Source organism: Dendropsophus ebraccatus, chromosome 1, assembly GCF_027789765.1.
Source record: "Dendropsophus ebraccatus isolate aDenEbr1 chromosome 1, aDenEbr1.pat, whole genome shotgun sequence".
In the NCBI taxonomy this organism is placed as follows: domain Eukaryota; kingdom Metazoa; phylum Chordata; class Amphibia; order Anura; family Hylidae; genus Dendropsophus; species Dendropsophus ebraccatus.
In genome coordinates this window covers 42342264-42360567 of record NC_091454.1, presented here as the reverse complement: position 1 = coordinate 42360567, position 18304 = coordinate 42342264, and positions in this window count along the sequence as shown.

The window sequence follows — 18304 nt, the reverse complement described above, 5'->3', positions numbered from 1 at the left end:
TATTCTGAGAAGGTTTTGCATACTCTTTCTTATGCCCGTAGTGAGGCCACTAATAAATCATATACTCGTATATGGAAGATTTTTCAGAATTGGTGTGTTCCTAAGAATATTAACCCGACTAAACCATCCACTCCACAAATTTTGAAATTTCTGCAGGAGTTTGACAAAGGGTTAAAACCTAATTCCATTAAAGTACAGATATCTGCCCTTTCTGCTAACTTAAACTTGCGTTTGTTTCAGTTTATGGAAATTAAAGCCTTTGTCAAAGCTGTAACCAGGTTAAGACCTAACCTAGTGAGAACTGTGGACACTTGGGATTTATCCTTTGTGCTGAGACAATTGTGTCTTCCTCCATTCAAACCACTGGAAGAGACGGATCTCAAATTTTTTACCCTTAAGGTCGCCTTTCTCGTGGCTATCACCTCCGCCAAAAGAGTAGGAGAACTCCAAGCCCTTGGATCTTCTCCACCGTATGTAACCTTCTCTCAAGATAAAGTCATATTGAGATTTCTTCCGGGGTTCCTACCTAAGGTGGCTTCCTTTTCTAATATAAACCAGTCAGTGTTTTCTCCCGCAGCATTTTCTGAAGAAGAGTTGGACCTCTCGCTGCTTGATGTTGTAAGATCTATCAGAATATATCTAGATAGGGTAGGTGCATTCCGAAAAGAAGAGAATTTTTTTGTCCTGTTTGCCGGGAACAATAAAGGGAAGAAGGCGTCTAAACCATCTTTGTCCAGATGGATCTGCGATGCCATCTCCCTGTGTTACTCTACTGCCAATCTAACTCCACCAGAGTTCACCAAAGCACATTCTACCAGGGCGGTGGCTTCCAGCTGGGCTGAAAGATCATCTGTACCTCTTGAGGATATTTGTCAGGCTGCCACCTGGTCCTCTCTCTCTACATTTGTAAAGCATTATAGATTGGAGTCCATTTGTTCTACAAGAACAATGTTTGCTAAATCTGTACTTAATGTTGCTGTGATCAGTAACCCGCCCATTGGGGACAGTACTTGCTAATTCCCCATATGTTGTGATGCCAATGGGACGTAAGGGAAGTGAAAATTATTATGTTAATTTGTTTTCCCTAAGACCCATTGGCATCACAAGACTCCCTCCCTATTGTTTCTACTCTTTATAATTGACTGATGATCCAGGGAGGCGGGGCCTATTTATACTTCCTGGAGGAGGGGAATAAAATTTATTTTGATTACTTCATTAAATATTCCTTCGTCCCAGGGGCTCGCAGGGGCGATAATACCCCATATGTTGTGATGCCAATGGGTCTTAGGGAAAACAAATTAACATAATAATTTTCACATATATATATATATATGGGGGATGCACAGCACTAGGGGCTGTATATATGTGGGGGATGCACAGCACTAGGGGCTGTATGTGTGTGTGTATATATATATATATATATATATATATATATATATATATATATATATGGGATGCACAGCACTAGGGGCTGTATATATATATATATATATATATATATATATATATATATATATGGGGGATGCACAATACTGGGGGCTGTATATATATATATGGGGGAGGCACAGCACTGGGGGTTGTGTGTGTATATATATATATATATATATATGGGAGAGGCACAGCACTGGGGGCTGTATATATGGGGGAGGGACAGCACTGGGGGCTATATATATATATATATATATATATGGGGGAGGCACAGCACTGGGGGCTGTATATATGGGGGAGGGACAGCACTGGGGGCTGTATATATATGGGGGAGGCACAGCACTGGGGGCTGTATATATAGGGGAGGGACAGCACTGGGGGCTATATATATATGGGGTAGGCACAGCACTGCGGGCTATATATATATGGGGGAGGCACAATACTGGGGGCTGTATATATATATATGGGGAGGCACAGCACTGGGGGCTATATATATGGGGGAGGCACAGCACTGGGGGTTATATATATGTGGGAGGAACAACACTGGGGGCTATATGGGGGAGGATCAACACTGGGGGCTGCATATATGGGGGAGGCACAACACTGGGGGCTATATATATATGGGGAGGCACAACACTGGGGGCTATATATATATATGGGGAGGCACAACACTTGGGGCTATATATATATATGGGGGAGGGACAACACTTGGGGCTATATATATGGGGGAGGGAAAACACTGGGGGCTATATATATGGGGAGGGACAACACTGGGGGCCATTTGTAAGGGGAATAACACAGGGGGCAATCTATAAGGAGGACGTCACAGAGGAGGCATCTATAAGGGTAACTACACTGCGGGATGTATATAATAGGGCATGTGCAGAGGGGGGGGGGGTATTTATTTTAGTGGACTAAACAGAGGGGTCATCTATAAGGGGGGACTACACAGAGGGGACCATATACTACAGGGCAGGGATAGGGAACCTTGGCTTTCCAGCTGTTTAAAAACTACAGCTTTAGCTTTGACTGTCTACACATGATGGGAGTTGTAGTTTTGCAACAGCTGGAGAGCCGAGGTTCCCTACCCCTGGTATAGGGGATGCACAGAGGTTGTCATCTACTATAAACACAGAGGGGCTCTCTACTATAGTAGATGCACACAGGGCCATCTATGTGGAAGACTGAACAAGGGACTATCTATAGGGAGCCAGGGCTACTCATTGAAAGAGGGCTTAAAGGGGCCAAAACAGATGTGCAGTGTGTATAGAGATGAGGATGGTGCCAGAGTGAGGAGCATAATATGTCTATCTGGCAGATTCTGTGGATTCGTGGCTCAGAGAAGTTCTCATAATGGCCCAGGACAGATGGAGAAGAAGATGAAAAGGGAAGAACTCCGATCAGAGAAGACGTCCCCTGTGAGTCACTAAATATATTTGCACTGTAATTTATATGTAGTACAGACCCTGTGTAGAGCTGGGTGTGTTGACGGTGTAGTGGTCGGTTGAGGGGGGGGGGGGGCCCAATTAAAAATTTGCTATGGGGCCAAGCCATTTCTAGTTACGCCCCTGCACTCAGCCAATTAGTGGCTGCAACAGGACAGTGCACTGACTGGCTGAGCGACCATCAGGGGGCCACAGAAGTAGGCTGGAGCACAGACAGGTAATGATACAGATGTAGCCATCGTCACCATGATCGGGTTGATGCAGCAGCGCGTCATGGTGACTTTAACGTGTCAACTCTATCTAGACGCGTTAAGAGTAAAATACCTTTTTTCACATGTAGTCTCTACACTTCACCACCAGGTGGCGCATGGAACAATTGTAATCTACATTAGACTGACGGAGCACATGAAGTCTCTGCCGGCTCGGCAACCCTTCTCTCCATCGCTGACATTTATTGTGTTTAGAAGAGATCCATCAAATTTTTTCGTTCAATTCTTTGAATATTTCGTTTAAGCATTCCTCAAAGCAACAAAATATACAAGAATTAAAAAAAAAAAAATAAATCACTGAAATGTGAGTGGAGGAATCACGATATACTGTACATACAGTGATCTGACATGAGTCTATTGTTAGACTATGATTACAGTATACTTTATCTGAATTACTGAACTGTGGTGAGCTGTATAACAGCATCAGTGTGTATCAGCACAGTCAGCGTTAGCAGTAATCACTAGACTAGATAGATAGATAGATAGATAGATAGATATGTAACACAACAGATAATGTAGTAGCTGTCACCTGCAGTCCTATGTAACACCACAGATAACACAGTGATATCTCTGAGTACAGACAATGTAGTAGATGTCACCTGCAGTCCTATGTAACAGCACAGATAACACAGTGATATCTCTGAGTACAGATAATGTAATGGATGTCACCTGCAGTCCTATGTTACAGCACAGATAACACAGGGATATCTCTGAGTACAGATTATGTAGTAGATGTCACCTGCAGTCCTATGTAACACCACAGATAACTCGAATATGTGACTAGAATAAAGGAAGTTTATAGCCCCTTTACCCCCTGTGGAGTGAGAATGTGGGTGAGCACAGACATGGGGCACAGACTGTAATTCACTGAAGGAGGGGGATTCTGGGAGCAAGCTGCACACTGGCATGTGAGGGGCACAGACTGCACTTTACTGAGGGAGGGGGGAGCAGAGAACAAATAACCTGAACTGCATCCCCACCACATCCAGTGCTCTATGATGCCTCCCCCAGTACTGTATAAAAGAGCACCCAGCACTTCCGAGATCTCCCTGTAGAGTATGACAGCCCACCCAGCACTTCAGAGACCCCTCATTGTATGACCCTGCTCCCTCCCCATGGGCAGACCCCGACCCCCCAGTACTGCATAACAGCTGTACCTGGCCCCTTAGAGATTAGACAGCCCCCTTCCCCAGTGCCTGAAATCATGTAAAAAAAAAAGTCAGTGAATATTTTTGGAGAAAAAGAATGGTGTTTTTAAACAGATCTCCACATATCCAGGTGAACATTGCAATTTGCAACCTCTTTAAACAATCACCTGATGAGTAAATTTGTTCAAAAAGAAAAAACACCTTAATTTTTCTCCAAAAGTATTGTCTTATCACACCACAGAGCCTTGTCCTAACATTGTGTCATAGACTGCAGGAAAACATGCAGCCATTTCCTACTTACACAGTGCTATACTCCTCCTCTGCCATCTCCTTCTCCTCCTCTGTGCAATCCTCGATCCTCCTTCTCTCTCTATGACATTCACTGCTCAGTAACTCTTAATTGATTCATTGATACTTTTCCTAACCACATAGTAAACACCAATTTATTGTGCTAATTGGTAATGATGAGTGACAGCTGGGCTACACACACAATAACAAATATATGGCTTCATCAGTGAATCGATCTCAGGGCCCTTACCTTGGCAAACAGAGCCCTTACCTCTACTCTATCTGCCACACTGTATTACAATGGGGTTCAGTCTGTAATGTTACAGCTGCCCTGCCATAGTGGTCTACACAGGGCAGCTATAACATTGTATGTGTGTAGCCCAGCTGTCACTCATCATAAACAATTAGCACAATAAATTAGTGTTTACTATGTGGTTAGGAAAAGTATCAATGAATCAATTAAGAGTTACTGAGCAGTGAATGTCATAGAGAGAGAAGGAGGATCGAGGATTGCACAGAGGAGGAGAAGGAGATGGCAGAGGAGGAGTATAGCACTGTGTAAGTAGGAAATGGCTGCATCTTTTCCTGCAGTCTATGACACAATGTTAGGACAAGGCTCTGTGGTGTGATAAGACAATACTTTTGGAGAAAAATGAAGGTGTTTTTTTTTCCATGTGATCATTACAGAAGTAGCAAATTGCAATGTTCACCTGGATATGTGGAGATCTGTTCCCACACACAAACCCCTTTATTTTTCTCCACAAATATTCACTGACTTTTTTTTACATGATTTCAGGCACTGGGGGAGGGGGCTGTCTAATCTCTAAGGGGCCAGGTACAGCTTTTATGCAGTACTGAGGGAGGGGGTGGGTGGTCTTGGAAGTGCTGGGTGGGGTTGTTATACAGTACTAGGGGTAGGGGGGGTCTGCACATGGAGAGGGAGCAATGTTATACAATGGGGGTTGGGGGGGGGGGTGGAAGTGCTGGGTGCTCTTTTTATACAGTACTGGGGGAGGCATCATAGAGCACTGGATGTGGTGGGGCTGCAGTTCAGGTTATTTTTTCTCTGCTCCCCCCTCCCTCAGTAAAGTGCAGTCTGTGCCCCTCACATGCCAGTGTGCAGCTTGCTCCCAGAATCCCCCTCCTTCAGTGAATTACAGTCTGTGCCCCATGTCTGTGCTCACCCACATTCTCACTCCACAGGGGGTAAAGGGGCTATAAACTTCCTTTATTCTAGTCACATATTCTAGTTATCTGTGGTGTTACATAGGACTGCAGGTGACATCTACTACATAATCTGTACTCAGAGATATCACTGTGTTATCTGTGGTGTTACATAGGACTGCAGGTGACATCTATTACATTATCTGTACTATGTAACACCACAGATAACAGTGCTCTCTCAGAGTGCAGACAATGAAGTAGATGTCACCTGCAGTCCTATGTAACACCACAGATAACACAGTGATATCTCTGAGTGCAGATAATGTAGTAGTCACCTGCAGTCCTATGTAACAGGACAGATAACACAGTGATATCTCTGAGTACAGATAATGTATAAGATGTCACCTGCAGTCCTATGTAACACCACAGATAACACAGTGATATTTCTGAGTACAGATAATGTATTAGATGTCACCTGCAGTCCTATGTAACACCACAGATAACACAGTGATATTTCTGAGTACAGATAATGTATAAGATGTCACCTGCAGTCCTATGTAACACCACAGATAACTAGAATATGTGACTAGAATAAAGGAAGTTTATAGCCCCTTTACCCCCTGTGGAGTGAGAATGTGGGTGAGCACAGACATGGGGCACAGACTGTAATTCACTGAAGGAGGGGGATTCTGGGAGCAAGCTGCACACTGGCATGTGAGGGGCACAGACTGCACTTTACTGAGGGAGGGGGGAGCAGAGAACAAATAACCCGAACTGCAGCCCCACCACATCCAGTGCTCTATGATGCCTCCCCCAGTACTGTATAAAAGAGCACCCAGCACTTCCGAGATCTCCCTGTAGAGTATGACAGCCCACCCAGCACTTCAGAGACCCCTCATTGTATGACCCTGCTGTATGAGCAGTGTTCCTGCTCATCCGCTGACAATGGAGAGAGACTGGAGGGTAAGTAAACCCTCCCCCTCCCCCCAACGGAGCACAGTCTGGTCCACAGTGGGTTCATTTAGCCCCCTGTGGACCAGACTGTGCCGCTCTGCAGCTGTGGAATCCTAAGCCAGCTGCACCCCATGTTCCTGCTCCGGTGGCCCCGCTCACCTACTCCATCAGCTGCTTGCGCTGAGGAGGACGTGAGCGGGGCCACCACAGTAGCATGGTTGCTGCTAGGGAAGGGTGCAGGTGGCTAAAGTCTAGCAGCAGTAGGGGGAGCGGCTGATAGAAGAGCTGTGCAGAGGAACACCCCTAGGGGCTCCCCTGGCCATGCAGCTGCCAGCACAGCTCTTCTATCAGCCGCACTCCTGCTCCCCCCTACTGCTGCTAAACTGTAGCCCCCTGCACCCTTCCCCAGCAGCAACCTTGCTACTGCGGTGGCCCCGCTCACGTCCTCCTCAACGCAAGCAGCTGATGGAGTAGCAGGAACATGGGGTGCAGCTGGCTTGGGATTCCACAGCTGCAGAGCGGCACAGTCTGGTCCACAGGGGGTTAATTTAACCCACTGTGGACCAGACTGTGCTCCGTTGGGGGGAGGGGGAGGGTTTACTTACCCTCCAGTCTCTCTCCATTGTCAGCGGATGAGCAGGAACACTGCTACAGCCGCTGATTGGCTCCAGCGTCAGCTCAGACAATCAGCGGCTACAGCAGTGTCCCGGCAGAGCCTGGCACACTTGTATCTCAGTGTGCCAGGCTCTGCTGAAGATAAAGGACTTCTGGGGTGAGCATCAATAGGGCCCCCCTTCTTCCCCCAGCACTGTGCCAACCCCAGCAAGGAAGGTGGGAAATTAACCCCTTACTCGCTGGGATGGGTACACTGTGACATCAACGAGGAGTGTGGGGGTGTTCTTTTTTAAATAAAATACTTTTCTCTATTGTGTCATGTATTATTTATTTTTACTTCAGACTTAGTAGTGGGAGACGTCTATTAGACGGAATCCATTACTAAGTCGGGGCCTAGTGTTAGCCGGTATAAAATGGCTAACACTAACCCCCCCCCATTATTACCCCAGTACCCAATGCCACCAGGGGTACTGGGAAGAGGCGGGTGCCAGTGGTCCCGGAGCGTCAAATATGGCGCTCCTGGACTGGGCGGCAGCAGGCTGGTAATATTAGGCTGCAGAGGGTAAAAACCAATGGCTCTTCCCACCCTGGTGTTACCAGGCTGCTGTTTGGATTTTATACTCGGCTGGTTATAGAAATAGGAGAGGCTCCATGCATTCTTTTTAAAATTAATTATTTATTTAAAAACAAACAAACCGCATAGGGTCCCCCCTATTTCCATAACCAGCCGGGTATAAAAACCAAACAGCAGCAGCCTGGTAACACCAGAGTGGGAAGAGACATTGGTTTAGGCCCTCCCCAGCCTTAATCTTACCAGCCTGCTGCCGCCCGGTCCAGGAGCGCCAATTTTGACGCTCCGGGACCACTGGCACCCGGCTCTTCCCAGTACCCCTGGTGGCATTGGGTACTGGGGTAATAATGGGGGGTTAGTGTTAGCCATTTTATACCGGCTAACACTATGCCCCAACTTAGTAATGGATTCTGCCTATTAGACGGCTTCCACTACTAAAGTCTATAAAGTAAAGAAATAAAGACAACACACAAGTGAAATTTTTTTTTATTCAAATAAAAACACCCCCACACCCCTCATTGACCATTTTATTAAAAAAAACAAAAACAAACAACCGCTGGTCATTGACGTAGTCCACGTAATCCGACGTAATCCACAGGATACCGATATCTGAAAAACAAAAAGGGAGAAACACACAAAAAACACACAAACAAAAGCACAACACCCATCATTGTGAGCGGTGTTGTGCACCATACAGTATGCAGCATCTTTACAGATCGCTGCTTACAGTCTGGCCCCCAAGGGGTTAAGGGAGGATGTATTGCATCCCCCTTAACCCCTTGGTGGCCAGACTGATGTCAGACTGCACCCATCCCAGCAAGGAAGGGGTTAAGTGACCCCCCTTCCTTGCTGGGAGGGGTGCAGTGCAGGGGAGGGGGTGGGGAGAGCTCTATACTCACCCCGATGTGTCCTCTTCGCTGGTCCGCAGCACAATGAAGTCACTGTGCTGCGGACCCGCTAATTATATGTGTGCTGAGCCGATCAGCCAATCAGCTGAGCGCACATATAATTCTAAATGTTTCTTCTAATAATGCTATTGTGATGACATAATTAGAAGAAACATTTGATGTTTTAATTAAAGTAAAGTGATGATTAGTACAGAATGCTCTATTGCCGGCAATATGAATTAACGGCTTACTGGAGCTTCCTGTACTAATTAATATTTAATTAATAAAACACATTTTCATTGTAATAAAATCAGTTTCGTTGTTCAATAATTTTATTTAAACGAATCCATTATTGTGCAATTGAATATACTGTCAAAAAATAAATATATATAAATAAACATTTATTTTTATATATATATATATATATATATATATATTTATTTTAACAGTATATTTAATTGCAAAATGATGGAATCGTTTAAATTAAATTATTGAACAATGAAAGGGACTTTATTACAACGAAAATGTGTTTTATTAATTTAATATATTAACCATGAGAGGCATACTGCAGAGGATCGCAAACCCCGGTAATAGCAATTCATGTAAATTGTTTCCCTCCTTTCCCAGATGCATTCCAGAGGTGTTTGCATCACTTTCTTAAGATTTTATTTGTTATTTTTAGTTGAACCAGATTTCCAAGTAAACGACCGTATGTTTTCAGCCGCATGTCTAATTTTTCCCACGGCCATAGTTTCAGCCGCACATTTCCAGCCGCATACGCATAAAAAAATACAGCCACACACATACAGAGTGTGAACATAGCCATATACTGTGACTGGATAACACTGCCACACCAGACCTGACCAATACCGCCATACTGTGCTGGATAACACTGTCATACCAGACCTGACCAATACCACCATACTGTGACTGGATAACACTGCCATACCAGACCTGACCAATACCGCTATACTGTGACTGGATAACACTGCCATACCCAGGGCCGTTTCTGCCATGAGGCGGAATGAGTATTCCGCCTCAGGCGGCAGATTCTGCGCCCCTGCAGGGGGCGGCAGACAGCAGCCCTGCAGCCGCTCACCTGTCCTGCCGCAGCTGTCCCGTCGCCAACGCTCACCGCTGTCCCGCGCCGTCCGCCAGCAGCTGTCATCGCCCTACAGCGAGTCATGAGTGCCCGGGGTCAGTGGGGGCATCACGGCCCCTGCTGACCCCGGGCACTCACGACTCGCTGAAGGGCGATAACAGCTGCTGGCTGACGGCGCGGGAGCACGGAAGGGAACAGCGGTGAGCGTTGGAGGCAGGACAACCCATCGACGGCAGGACAGGTGAGCGGCTGCAGGGCCGGGAAGACAGCGGTGAGCGTTGGCGGCGGGACCGGACGGCTGCTGCAGGACAGGTGAGTGGCTGCAGGGCCGGCCGGGGAGGGGGGGTTGTGCAGGCGCGGGGGGGGGGGGTTGTTGCTAGTGAGGGGGCGGCCGCCTGAGGTTTGCCTCAGGCGGCAGAGACCCCAGAATCGGCCCTGGCCATACCAGACCTGACCAATACCACCAAACTGTGACTGGGTAACACCGCCACACCAGACCTGACCAATACCGCCATACTGTGACTGGATAACACCATCATATCAGACCTGACCAATACCGCCATACTGTGACTGGATAACACCGCTATACCAGACCTTACCAATACCACCATACTGTGACGGGATAACACTGTCATAACACACCTGACCAATACCACCATACTATGACTGGAAAAAACTGCTATACCAGACCTGACCAATACCGCCATACTGTAACTGGATAACACTGTCATACCACACCTGACCAATACCGCCATACTGTGACTGGATAACACTGCCATACCAGACCTGACCAATACCGCCATACTGTGACTGGATAACACTGCCATACCACACCTGACCAATACCGCCATGCTGTGACTGGATAACACCACTATACCAGACCTGACCAATACCACCACACTGTGACTGGAGAACACCGACACACCAGACCTGACCAATACCGCCATACTGTGACTGGATAACACTGCCATACCAGACATGACCAATACCGACACACTGTGACTGAAAAACACTGCCATACCAGATCTGACCAATACCGCCATACTGTGACTGGATAACACCGCAATACCAGACATGACCAATACCGACACACTGTGACTGGATAACACCGCTATACAAGACCTGACCAAAGATTTTCTGGCAAGTCTGAACGGGAGGGTACTGCCCCTCTGCAAGGTGCTACCCTACGCACCAGACCATGGGTGCCTAATGGTAAATACGACCCTGCAGGTATACAGGACACTACAGGTATACAGGACCCAAAACTGTACACTACAAGTGCACAGGACCTCCACCAACTATATACTACAGGTATACAGGACCCCAAACTTTACAATACAGGTATAAAGGACCCCAAAACTATACACTACAGGTATACAGGGCCTCCACCTACTATATACTTCAGGTATACAGGACCTCCACCACCTATATACTACAGGTATACAGGACCCCAAACTATACACTACAGGTATACAGGACCCCAAAACTATACACTACAGGTATACAGGAACTCCACCAACTATATACTACAGGTATATAGGACCCCAAGCTATACACTACAGGTATACAGGACCTCAAAACTATACACTACAGGTATACAGGACCTACACCAACTCTATACTACAGGTATACAGCACCTTCACCAACTCTTTACTACAGATATACAGGACCCCAAAGCTATATACTACAGGTATACAGGAACTCCATCAACTTTATACTACAGGTATACAGGACCCCAAACTATACACTACAGGTATACAGGACCCCAAAGCTATATACTACAGGTATACAGGAACTCCACCAACTATATACTACAGGTATACAAGACCTCCACCAATTATACACTACAGGTATCCAGGACCCTTAAACTATAAACTACAGGTATACAAGACCTCCACCAACTATACATTACAGGTATACAGCACCAACTATATACTACAGGTATACAGGACCCCCGAACTATACAGTACAGGTATACAGGACCTTCACCAACTGTACACTGCAGGTATACAGGACCTCCCTCAACTATACACTACAGGTATACAGCCCCCCCAACTACACACTACAGGTATACAGGACCCCCCAACTATACACTATAGGTATACAGCCCAACCAACTATGCACTACAGATATGCGAGACCCCTAAAAACTATACATTGTGGGTATACAGAACCCCTCCAACTATGCACTACAGGTATACACTAACTCCACTGATTAACTCAGATGAAACAATACTTTTAGCTTGGCCTCCTGGGCACCTTAGAACAAATCTAATTAACACACTGACACTTTATACCCGGGCAGCGCCGGGTACATTTTCTAGTCTATATCATAAAAATGAAAGTCTGTCTGTCTGTCCTCTATAGACTTCCAAACGCCTGAACCGTTTGACCCCAAGTTTGGCACACAGATACATTGGGTGCCCGGGAAGGTTAGAGCGCAGGTCCCGTCCTTGCCAGATGTACAGGAGCGAAGGGGGAAGGGGAAGACCGCCCCATAGAAAGGAATGGGAAAATTTTCACACTGCACACACAGATGACATAATTAGCTGCAGCTGCCCAGGAGAAAGAGCAGTTGGAAGCCTTAGCATCCAAGAGGATTACTGCTTTCATTTTCACAGGGAGCTGTGGTTGCTAGGGGCAACTGAACCAGCTGCCTCACAACATCCACAGAAATAACTGGTAGACTCCCTACTCCATCTATATAGTACAGGTATACAGGAAAGTACAGGTATACTGGACCCCCTACTCCAACTATACAGTACATGTATACAGAGCTGTATTACCAGCTGCTGCCCGAAGCACTAAACTTGAGGACGCCCCATCTTCATTAACTAATTAGCATCATGATAGATTGGTAGATAATAGCTTCAGCAACGCCACACCAGACCTGACCAATACCACCATACTGTGACTGGATAACACTGCCATACCAGAGCTGACCAATACCGCCACACTGTGACTGGATAACACTGCCATACCAGACCTGATCAATACCACCACACTGTGACTGGATAAGTCTGACATACCAGACCTGACCAATACCGCCACACTGTGGCTGGAAACTCTGCCATACCAGACCTGACCAATACCACCACACTGTGACTGGATAACACTGCCATACCAGACCTGACCAATACAGAGACACTGTGACTGGATAAAACTGTCATACCAGACCTGACCAATACCACCATACTGTGACTGGATAACACCCCTATACCAGACCTGACCAATACCACCACACTGTGACTGGATAACACCGCCACACCAGACCTGGCCAATACCACCATACTGTGACTGGATAACACTGCCATACCAGACCTGACCAATACTACCATACTGTGACTGGATAACACCACTATACCAGACCTGACCAATACCACCACACTGTGACTGGATAACACTGCCATACCACACCTGACCAATACCACCATACTGTGACTGGATAACACCACCACACCAGACCTGACGAATACCACCATACTGTGACTGGAAAACACCGCCATACCACACCTAATACCGCCATACTTTGACTGGATAACACTTTCATACCAGATCTGACCAATACCGCCATACTGTGACTGGATAACACCGCCATACCAGACCTGACCAATACCGCCATTCTGTGACTGGATAACACTGCCACACCAGACCTGACCAATACTACCATACCCCCCCTCGAAAACACACTAGATTTTCTGGCAAGTCTGAACAGGAGGTGGAAGACTAGAAAAATAAAAAAAATTTAAAAGTTGTTTCCTTCCCCCTGCTCCCCGGTGCTGCCCCCATGCAAGGTGCTCCCCTAGGCAGACCGAGTGCCTAATGGTAAAAACAACCCTGCAGGTATACAGGACACTACAGGTATACAGAACCCCAAAACTATACACTACAGGTAAACGGGACCTCCACCAGCTACATACTACAGGTATACAGGACCCCAAACTATACACTACAGGTATACAGGACCTCCACCAACTCTATACTACAGGTATACAGGACCCCAAACTATACACTACAGGTATACAGGACCTCCACCAACTATATACTACAGGTATACAGCACCCCACCAACTCTATACTACAGGTATACAGCACCTCCACCAACTCTATACTACAGGTATACAGGACCCCAAAACTATACACTACAGGTATACAGGACCCAAAACTATACACTACAGGTATACAGGAACTCTACCAACTATATACTACAGCTGTACAGGCCCCCCAAACTATACACTACAGGTATACAGGACCTCCACCAACTCTATACTACAGGTATGCAGCACCTCCACCAACTCTATACTACAGGTATACAGGACCCCTGAACTATATACTACAGAACACTACAGGTATACATGACCCCAAAAGTATACACTACAGGTATACAGGACCCCAAAAGTATACACTACAGGTATACAGGACCTCCATCAACTATATACTGAAGGTATACAGGACCGAAAACTATATACAGGTGTACAAGAACCCAAAACTATACACTACAGGTATACAGCACCCCCACCAACTCTATACTACAGGGACACAGGACCCCAAACTATACACTACAGGTTTACAGGACCCCAAAACTATACACTACAGGTATACAGGAACTCCACTAACTATATACTACAGGTATACAGGACCCCCGAACTATATACTTCAGGTATAGAAGATCTCCACCAACTCTATACTACAGGTATCCAGCACCTCCACCAACTTTATACTACAGGTATACAGGACCCCATATTATACACTACAGGTATACAGGCCCCTAAAACTATACACTACAAGTATATAGGACCTCCACCAATTATACACTACAGGTATACAGGACCCCAAACTCTACACTACAGGTATACGGGACCCCAAAACTAAACACCATAAGTATACAGGACATCCACCAACCATACACTACAGGTATATAGAACTCCAAAACTACACACTACAGGTATACAGAACCTCCATCAATTATATAATACAGGTATACAGGACCCCAAAACTATACACTACAGGTATACAGGACCTTCACCAACTAAATACTACAGGTATACAGCACCTCCACCAACTTTATACTACAGGTATACAGGACCCCCAAACTTTACACTACAGGTATACAAGACCTCTACCAAGTATAAACTGCAGGTACACAGGACCCCCAAACTATACACTACAGGTATACAGGACCCCCGAACTATATACTACAGGTATACAAGACCTACACCAACTATACACTACAGGTATACAGGACAGATGTTTGAGGTTTTTAGTTTATTTCTAATGTGCATAAGCTACAATTTACATAAACAGTGCAGAACTGTCGGGTATATAGGGACATACAGGGCTACTGGCGATTACTCCTTAATAAAAAAAAAAAAACAAGGACATAGATTGGCCTCCTGGGCACCTTAGAATAAATCTTATTAACACACTGACACTTTATACCCGGGCAGCGCTGGGTACATTTTCTAGTGATTACTATGTAACTCAATGGCAATGTATTCCCACAGCGTTTATTTGTACCATGCAGGTTTTCTGCGGAAAATAAGCTGCGAGTCGGTATGTGTGAAGGCACCCTAAAGATAAAGAATTTGTTTCTTAATAGGTTGTTTTGGTTATACTTGGTAATTTGGCACAACTTTGTTTTGATAGAAGTTGAGACAGGGAGATAGACAGATGTAGATGCATTTTTTTAAATGACTGTTTTCTTTGTATTATATTTACACTCTAGAAATGACTGATTTGTATTATACCAAGCACTAGTAAATCACTACAACTGAAGTACATAAAATGAGATCAGACCAGTCTTGTAATGAGTTCCTCTGAGGTTTCTCTGTCTACACTGAGGTATTCACTAGGATTTAGTGTCTGCAAATTTTGATAAACGTAAACTAAAATTTAGTTCACTGATAAGTTAGCTCCATAGGCTTCTTATTCCCCATGGAACAACTTCATAAATTTTGCACATGTGGCTCAGCAAAAACATCCTTATGCACTAAAAAAAAAAAAAACAGTAAAAATCGACAAAAATACACTGACAGGATGGCTATATGGTGTAATAAATAATTCACGGTATAGCAAATGTGACGTGGGGCTGCATGTGGTGGCCTCCAGACTCGGTTCTGGCGCTGATAATCAGCCAGGAACAGATCCGCCTGCGGATGCCAGCAGGGATGCCCATGGTCAAATAAACCCAAAAAGATCCACTTCAGCATTTAGGCCTCTGGGTTGTAAACTCCTGAATTCAAAAATGTTCTGGGTTTCACCTCTGGACATGCTAGCGATGTGATCTCCACCTCTCCAATTCTTATATATTTTCTGTAGTGCTGTGAAAGTACTGCGTCCTGAAGAGTCACTTTTGTGGTGTTCAGCAAAATGCGCTGACAGGGGATGTGACAGGTTCTATTTCCTCATGTTGTTCAGATGTTCTGCGTTTCGGACCTTAAACTGTTGCTTTGTCCTGACTATATATTGTTTATCGCATTTACACTGTAAAATATATATTACGCTGCTGGTGTTGCAGGTCAGGAGGTTTTTTTTTTATCTCCCTTGTCTACGGGTCGTATTGTAATGTTGTTATTCGATTGTCTTTGATGGCTTGTCTCTCTAGTCGAGTTAAGTTATCTTTGAATTTGTCAAAGGTAACCTAACTCGACCAGAGAGACAAGCCATCAAAGACTTACAATCGAATAACAACATTCCAATAAGACCCGCAGACAAGGGAGGTGCTATCATAATCCAAGACACATCGCTGGCATGTCCAGAGCTGAAACCCAGAACATTTTTGAATTTGGGAGTTTGGAGGGCACCACATGCAGCGCCAGGTGACATTTGCTAAACCGTGAATTATTTATTATACCATATAGCCATCCTGTGTCAGTGTATTTTTGTCGATTGTTACTATCTATGTATCCATTTCATTTATCCATACACATTTATTGGTCCATATCTACTCAATTATATTCCTAATTTTTAAGATATTTACTTTGAACTTCCAGTACGATAAAAGTACCCCACCAACCTATGGAATAGAGAGGTACAACACCTTTATGCAGGGTGTGACAAATTTGCCCGGCAGAGAAGGGGTTAACAATTGTGTAGCCAATCCAGAGGCTACCCAACATCCCACAAGACTTTTTAAGAGAGAGCTGAGACTAATGCAATACCCCATACCATTTCTCAGCCACTGAGGAAGAAGCTAGCAGCTAGCAGCTTCGAAACACGTCTGACAGGCACCCAACATTTGCCTACACCCCTCAACAGTCACCGGAGCATACCCCTCTATCCATTCCTCATCTCTCTAAGTCTGGGAGGAGCTGGCTCAACAGTCACTTTGCCTACTGCACTGCTGCCAGTGGGGCCACGCTTTGGCACTAGAGATGAGCGAATAGTGAAATATTTAATTGGATTCGATTCGAATAGCTCCCAATACTCGACTACTTGATCGAATATCGAATCCCATTATAGTCTATGGGAGAAAAATCCTTGGGAGTTGGAAATCAAGATTCGACCACTAGGAGGTCACCAAGTGCCCAATGAAACCTCAGAAAATGATGCCAACACCTCTAGAATGCATATGGGCCAGCAGGGGAAGCATGCCTAGGTACATGAACGTAAAGTAGAAGTGTACTTTTTGGTCTAGCGGTACTTACCTACGTATTAGGTGGTGCGTAATATTAGCGTATGTTTGTTTCTTGTTTATTCATTACACTTGTGAAATACAATTGTTTGCAGCGTTATATATTGCCCAGCCAGTGATGTGAATTGCACACATGAATATATTGCATATATCTCTCCACTTTCAGTATTACACCACTATCACAGACTATCAACTATAGACTCCAAATACAATATAACCGCTTTGTATAATGGAAAAAATACTTTGACAATTTATTTCATATACAGCCGTATACTGGATATAGAATTGTTTTTACAGCAATAGAAATAAAGGGCTTCCCTGGACGCAGACTGCGCAAATCTCGAGATTTGAGTCGAGATCACAGCTATATTATCCTACACACTGTATACAGCCTTAAGGCTAGGTTCACACTATGTAACTGTGCGGCTGTATTTGCGGCTGTAATTGTGCGACGGTATTTTTGGTGGTTCATGCGTACGCTGGAAAGTATACGATATACGGCTGCACAGTGCACACTATGTATGAATCTACGGCCCTATCGTAAACGGACCTGTAAAAAATGAACAAGACCATTGTTTGCGGCTGGAAATGCGGTCGTGGATTGACAGGCGGTCCGTACGGAGTACTTCAAAAATAGCCGGCAATGATGCCGAATGCCGATGCATCTAATAGTTAATATATTAAATTAATAAAACACATTTTCTTTGTAATAAAGTCCCTTTCGTTGTTCAATAATTTAATTCTAACGAATCCATCATTGTGCAATTAAATATACTGTTAAAATAAATATATATATAAATAA